This window comes from Manacus candei, unplaced genomic scaffold (genome assembly GCF_025592945.1).
Source record: "Manacus candei isolate 608988 ecotype Guabito, Panama unplaced genomic scaffold, ASM2559294v1 h1tg000049l, whole genome shotgun sequence".
Classification (NCBI taxonomy): Eukaryota; Metazoa; Chordata; class Aves; order Passeriformes; family Pipridae; genus Manacus; species Manacus candei.
This window is the reverse complement of record NW_026138097.1, coordinates 30,660,798-30,666,272: the sequence shown is the minus strand read 5'-3', so window position 1 is coordinate 30,666,272 and position 5,475 is coordinate 30,660,798. Positions and strand designations below refer to the sequence as shown.

The 5,475-nt window shown below is 38.4% G+C and overlaps 1 long non-coding RNA gene across 1 annotated transcript; it reads left to right on the top strand.

Annotated features, from left to right (window-relative positions):
* The first annotated feature begins 1,816 nt into the window (after positions 1 to 1,816).
* LOC127476289 (uncharacterized) lies at positions 1,817 to 5,135 on the top strand. The gene is made up of 3 exons (XR_007906531.1): positions 1,817 to 2,348; positions 3,224 to 4,531; positions 4,996 to 5,135. It is a non-coding gene; the product is annotated as an uncharacterized LOC127476289 (long non-coding RNA).
* Positions 5,136 to 5,475: the final 340 nt, after the last annotated feature.

Here is a 5,475-nt window from a genome sequence, read left to right as displayed (position 1 = left end):
AGAGTGAACTGTGAAATCAGTTTGATTTTGTTTTATAAAGAAAATAATATGAATTAGTTTAATTTTATGTTATATTTGAATATAATTATTTTATATTTGTAGCTACAGTTCAGTGAAATATTACTTTATAGTGAGGCTTTTTCTTTACCATTCAGAAGATATTATCTTCCAGTATGTTCTTCTAGAACCACTCAAAGCTGTTTAAATTAGTTGTTCCCTTTCCAACAGCAATTTTTCCACAGTAAGAGTAAGGTAGCATTGGGAATTTTTGGTTGAAAAGCCTCCTTCTCTGGAGGTCTCTGTGTTGGATTGGACCTGGCTCCCCGGCAAGTCCCCCAGACTACAGCGAAAACCCTCCTTCCCAAAGGAAAAAAAAAATGAAATAGCAAAGCTATAGCAAAAAAAAATAATATTTTACATATATCACAGTTATATACTGTTAAAATACTGTGTACATATAAAAATGGGAACCCCAAACAACCATAAAGGGAAAAGGAAAGGGAAAAGGGAAAAAGGACAAAAACACAAAAGAAAACCCAAATCAGGTATGCACAATCGGTAAAGAACTAGCAAAATGGAATCTCAGTATTTCCCTTGAGAAAGCAGGATCATACCAGACACCGCTGCCTCCCTCTGCTTCCCGGGCCGACAGAAAACAACAGGCCTGACCAGGCCTCAGCCCACACGAGCAAAGACCGACCGCAGGGAACCTGTCGCCTTCAGACCTCACTGGAAGAGAAGAGGGCAGAGCCTTCTCTCTCTTTCTTATTTATACCTCTGCTTACGTAAAGAATAGCATGGAATACTGGGATCATATGGTACTTCCCTGGTTACAAGCTGGCCGCCAAGGAAGGCCTTAAAACCAAACCATTACAGTCCCTAGTCCAACCTCCTGCTCAGAGACTCCTACTACCATCAGCACTACTTTGGGTTAGCTGTGGCACTGTCCTGTTATCTCAAAAACTGCTACGAATGGACAAGATGTGCAATTTTTCGAAGTTTAGATTTGCATTTCAAATTATAGAAAGAGAATTACTTATAGAAAGAGAATTACTGTAAGAGAGTAGAAAATGGTCTCTTTTTAATAAATTCTGTTTTAATTTTAGAAAGTTTTACAGATTTGATGATTGTCTTCTAACAAATTGTTCAGGATATGTTCTAAACCCTTTTGAAATCAGCAAGCATCAGGGAAAAAGAGCAGATCTAAATGCAGTCAGAGTCACCTGCCTTAGGATCAGCAGCAATTTTCCATACAGACACTTTTCTACCACAGAGTGTTGACGCACTGAAGGAGAAACACCCTGTGGAAATGTGGCAACACTGATAAAGTTTTCAAAGAATATTAAATATCTTTCTGCCTTCTTTCTGGCTGGTTTGGCTACCAGCCTCTTCACCCCTCAGTAGGTCACCCACAGGCCGCAATAATGCAAGGCTTCCAGGTTCCCTTTGGAACTGAAATGACATGAAGCAGTGTTTCACTTCCATTAGATGTTCTTTTAGCCTCTTGGAATTTTGTCCTCTTTGCTGGATTGATTTATTTCAAGGTTTGCAGGCAAGCAGCAATTGCTCTCTAGATCAGGCCTTGATCAGAACTGCTGTGGGCATATCTACTCTACAACATACGTAAAATCAATAGAAAGGGTGAGAGGAGCTACTTTCTTGTAGTTTGTGGTGTTCTGCCTCTTCTCAGGCATGAAATAAGTACTGTAAAAATTGTGCAAGATTGCATGCAGAATGAACCTTGAGTATATTAGACTGGGCAGGGTATAGGTGCTATTTTAGACAGAGCATAATTCTAAACCTTTGAAACAGGAGACATTTTTGAATATAAAGAAAAAGGGTGGTTTTTAGGTATGTTATTTAGTTAGTAAAAAAGAAGTAAAGCAATTTATGAGAGTGTAATATTTCAGTGTGCCTACAGTACTTATTATGTGTGCTTTTTTTCTTGTCTTACCAATGAGAAGAAAGATTCATGACTGAAGATCTCATTATATATTATTCAACTTCTATAGTTTTAATATACGAACATCTCTGCAATGACTTGATTTATGTAAAGAATTGGTCTTAAAAGTATTGCTTATTCTTATTCTTAGGGAACAGTTTTTCTTAGTTTTTCTCCTGACTTCCAACTCTTTTCTCTCAATATTACTCTAAATTTTGTAGCATCCATTCTTAATATGTACTTGTGTTATTACTACCTAATTATACACTTTCTCTGCTTAAATAATAGTACTTGTTGGAGAATAATCAACTGTTATCATCTCTTGCTAAACCAGAAAACATTAACAAGAGAGCGTGGACAATGGTTCAGAAATCGCCCCTTTTACTCCACTGCAAATGGGGAAAGAGTAAGTACATGGAATCAATACAAGTGAAGTTTTTGCAATGGAAGGGATAAAAGCTTGTTTTGCTAGTAAGATGAGAAAGATGCATGACGAAAAATTGTGTGACAACCTGTTATCAGCACATCAACACTTACAAACTTGTTTCTTGTATTAGGACAATGTCATTTTCTTGGACGAACTTACTCTTGGTGGTGTATGTAGATGTAACTTTTCTGGTTTAATTAAAAGCTGGTTTCTTTTAAGTCTTTCAATACTTGCTTGAAAAATTCCTATTTATCCCCAGATCTCCCTTTCACAACAGATTTATTTGCAAATTGTCATATTATCTAAAAAAGTTTACAGGGAAACATCACACTGGAAAGAAGCAGAGAACCTGTGCCTGCAGTTACAGGCAGAGATATGGGTTCTTACTAACATGGAAAGGACTATAATGGCACTCTGAAGGTGTTAGTGAGTAGTCAGCATAGATTTATGAAGGGGAAATAGTGTCTGACATCCTAACACAATTTGAAGACTGGCTTGGCAGATGAGGGGAGAGCAGTGGATGTTGTTTATCTTGAGTTTAGAAAGGCTTTCAACATTGCCTCCTATAACATCCCTCTTGGACAAGCTGATGAAGTATAAGGATAGACGATTGTATAGGGATTGAAAACTTGCTGAACTGCTGTGCTCAGACTGTTGTCAGCAGGAGCACAAAGCCCACCTGGAGGCCAGCCACTAGTGGTGTGCCTCAGGGGCCAGTACTGGGTCTGATCATGCTACCACCATGAATGACCTGGACATGGGGCAATGCACTCTCAGCACATTGATGGATAATGCAGAACCAGGCCAGGGAGGTTAGTGGTTAGCTAACAAGTTGAATGTGTTGCCTTTTACAGGCAGCCTGACAGGCTGGATCATGTAGCCAGGAGGAGTCTCATGAAATTTAGCAAAGGAGAATGCTGAGTCCTGCACATGACAAGGAATAGCCTTATGAAGTTTAACAACAGGGAATACGAAGTCTTGGACAGCAGGAGAAACAACCCTATGCACCAGCATAAGCTCAGGGCCAAGTGGCTGGTGAGAAGCTCTGCAGACAAAGGCCTGGGGATCCTGATGGAGAAGAAGTTTGAAATGAGCCAACAGTGTGCCTGTGTCACACAGGCTATATTAAGAAAGCTGTTTCCAGCAGGTTAAGGAAGGTAATCAGCACTGGTAAGACAGATCACAGAATCACAGAATAAGCTGAGTTGGAAGGGACTCATAAGGATCATTGAATCCAACCATTAGCACTGCACAGGACCATCCACAAGAGCAACAACATGTGCCTGGGAGTATCTGGTATGCTGTGCCTGGTTTTGGGCTCCTCAGTGCAAGAAGGGCATGGACATACTATAGTACACCCAGCAAAGGGTCACGAAGATGAATTGGAGCATATATTATCATAACGATAAAATAGTATCTGATTTACATAACATTTCTTTTATTTGTTTCATTTGCTTTTATGTATTGGTTTTGTTTATTATTTATTTTCTATCTATTTATTTTCTTTCTAATTTCACTGGCAAAATAAATTTTATTATGTAAAACAGTAATATATCAAACCAAAGCAATAGGCATAAGTAGAAATAACAATGATTTTGTTTTTACCTTTGTTCTTTTGAGAGCTAGTTTGGCTGAAGAGTGTGATATTACCTCTTTTTTAATTTAAAAAAATGGTAAAAAATTTCAATGTTTCGAAAAATGAAGAGGGTTGGCACGCCTTCAGAACTACCATCACATAATCTGTGAAATCTGAAATGTATGACACAGCATTTGATTTTAGAATGAGCTGTTATTACATGAAGATTGAGCACACAATAAAATAATTATGAAAATGAATATTCCATTTTTGTGATATATAGTTCAAGAATAGTTTTAAATCATATAAATATATTGCTTTCTTTGGATGTCTCTGTTGGAAAAGTGCTTCAGCAAAAGATGGGGTAGAGTTAGGAAAATGAGAGGTGTAGCAAACTCTTAAATGTACTTTCCACACTAAGCAAATAAAATCCAAGTTTGCTGTGCCCTAAAGCCAAATGTCAAGCTTTATCTTTGCCCTCAGATGGCAGCTAAAAAGGAACCACAGAGTTTTAAGATACAGGATCCTACAGGCAGACCTCAAGCTTATCAAAAGAGAATCTTTGTCCTCCTCTGTCTCACCTCAGGTAAACAAATAAAGTGAATCCTAAGGTAAGTGTCCTTAGTGTCACTTCTGGCAATACTCACTGTAGTAGGGTCGCACTCTACTGACAATGTTTGAATTAAAGGGTCCAAACATAAATGATTTATAAACTGTACGAAGAACCTTGTCCTAAAGAAACAACCTGTTTTGTCCATTTGTAATGAATTGCTGCAGACTGGCCCCTTTACAGCCGAATGTTTACACAAAGAATGAAGCAAATTAAAGTGCCATCCAAGTTCTCTTCATTATGTACTAGAAAAACCTGTCTTGGTATTTGAGTACCCTGCTGTGGTACAAGATTTGAAATCTGCTTCTTTTGCATAATAAGCATGCAAAAAATAGATTAAACTCTTGCTTTTCTGGAAATAGAAAGCTTCATAATATCTGAGACTTGTTTTGTCTCCCTCTTTGTGTGCCTGTGGACTTGGTTGGCTGTTCACTTTAAAGTCTGCAGAGAAATTGCCTGTGTTTTATGGAGACAGTAGGAAGCAGCCGGTGGATGCAATTGTGTTTCCACCTCCATTTGCTCAAGCACCACTCCCAGATAGAGGATACAAAAGGAGCTGGAAGGAAAGAAGGGATCCTCTCTGAGAGCCCCAGCAAGTCACAATAGTGTCAGTATTTGGAAACTGCAGCTGAGCTGTGTCATGCCAGCATTTTGAACTCAGTTCCTCTGATCGTACATTATTTGTGTCTTCTCAGCTTTCTAGTTTCATGTTAGTCATTATGAATTTGGTTTTGAGTGAATTGATGCCAGATAGTCAGGCCTCGGTAAAGTTAGAAAGACCCTGTAGGTCTGTGTTTGATTATGCCTTGTCTAAGTGCTAAAAGGTTAGCTGAATTGGTTCAGATGTGTTAGACAGGCACAAATGGAGCACAATGAGAAAAAAAAAAAGAATCAAAAATACCAATGACAGACTGAAAGGG